Raw genomic sequence first — 1,963 nt, 5'->3', positions numbered from 1 at the left:
GAGTCTCTTTATAAAGCATTTATAGTATCCTACACTGTCCAGTGCAATGGAAATATCTGTCTCCTTATCTGTCTTTTTTCTATTTCTCAGTTTTATAATCAGTAAGGTAGGATAACTCCAATCTACCTCTCAGTTAGAAGTGATATCTGATTTCATTCCATGGTGAATTCTTTTTCCTTCCCTTTCCACCTCCATTTTCCTTTCCTTTCCCCTTTTCTCCCATCTGCTTCCCCCTCTTGCCATCACTAGAGAACTTTAAAAGAATTTTAGAAAAACATTTAGACCAGATGAACAAGCTGCTTTGCTTAAAAAGAACATATTTGCATATATAGATTTGATTCCAATATGAGATTATAATTATTTTTTATAGTGAATGAGAGACAATACCAGTTTGGCTAGAATATACAGAGTATGGAGGGGGAAATTATGTACACTGAAGATGGACAGGTAAAATGAATTAACTTTGTGTAGGGTTGTAGAAAGTAAACAGAAGTGTCTGCAGTTTACTCTTGAAACAATAGGAAGCCAATAGAGATGAATGAGTTGGATAGTAACATAGTCAGACCTGTGCTTAGGAAAATTACTTTGGCAAGAACTGATAAGCAATTTGATCTGGGTCGTACATGTATTATCATTCAAAACACACTTCCATATTGCACATTTTTGTAAGAGAAGATAACAATAAGCATGTTGTAAAGGGCTTCTTCCATCTTTGTCAAGGGATGTTCTAAACTCCTCTTTTTACATATAACACCACAGAAATCCTGAAGTGGAGAAAAATGTGGCAGAAAAAGCAAAAAAAAACCCCATTAAAATAATTTATTAATCAAATATTATAAATTCTACATATATTATAAATAAAATAATTTATATTAAAAACAGAATACAGTGATATAATTTAAGAATCATAGGTTTATCATAAGAATAAGAATTTTCCAATCAAAAATATTTAATTCTGTAATGCAGGAAAATTTTAAGAAAATGTTCATTTTCTTATGTTTTTTTTGAAATTTTGAAATTTTCATTTGAAAAAAAAATTTCAAATTTTTTTAAATCAGAAAATCATTAATTAAGATCTACAGATCAGCATTTTCTAGGAAAACAAAATAAAGAAAAACAAATTTCTCACCAAACAATTAGACACAAAGTTTCTCAGAGTAAATATAATAATTCCACCAGATACCTCATTATTTAAGCAATTAGGTGAATGACTTTAAAATATGAAAAGATAAAATTATTCTGTAGTCCCAAGAAATATTAAAAGAGAATACTACAAAAATGAGAAATAATATATATTTTCTATATTCTATTATATTGTTACATGTTGCACAATAATAATGGAATGTTTAATAAAACAAACTCCTAATAATGGAAAATAAACATACATTGCAACCCTAAGCCTAATCAACAATGAGAAAAGATGAACACTATACAAATGACCTCTTTTAGGCCCTACTGGGAAAAAAAAAAACCTCACTTCATATACAAGCAGATAATAATAATAAAAGTGGCAAGACAATAAAAAAAAAGTTTTTAAAAAGTAGACTCAAGGAAACAAGTACTGTTTAGAAAAAAATAATGAAACAAATCATCTCAAATTTAGAATTAGATATGCATAAGATAGACAGAATCAGAGAGACACATAGAGAGAGATAAAGAGAGAAAGGGAAAGAGTGATAGGGGGAGATAGACAGGCATTCAAATGGACAGAGACTCAGAGAAAGAGACAAAGACAGAAAGACAGAGGCAGATACTTCTTAGCTGTCATTTAATCTCTGATTGCTCAATAAAATGATCCACCAAATCTAATGGAGAATGAAATTTGCTAACCATCCCAGTATCCTAGTCAAAAAAAAAATTCCATTACTACCTATGGTCTTTGGAATCACAGGTTGGAAATGACTGAACAACTGAATATCAGTAGTAAGGCTTAAAGAACAAATTACAGAAATCATAGCTATAT

General features: G+C 29.9%; 1 pseudogene; it reads right to left on the bottom strand.

The window, feature by feature from the left end:
- Nucleotides 1–637: 637 nt before the first annotated feature.
- LOC130456017 (U6atac minor spliceosomal RNA) lies at nucleotides 638–754 on the bottom strand (annotated as a pseudogene).
- Between the last annotated feature and the right edge of the window lie 1,209 nt (nucleotides 755–1,963).

Source organism: Monodelphis domestica, chromosome 8 (assembly GCF_027887165.1).
Source record: "Monodelphis domestica isolate mMonDom1 chromosome 8, mMonDom1.pri, whole genome shotgun sequence".
Lineage (NCBI taxonomy): Eukaryota > Metazoa > Chordata > Mammalia > Didelphimorphia > Didelphidae > Monodelphis > Monodelphis domestica.
This window is presented reverse-complemented; position numbering and strand designations above follow the sequence as displayed.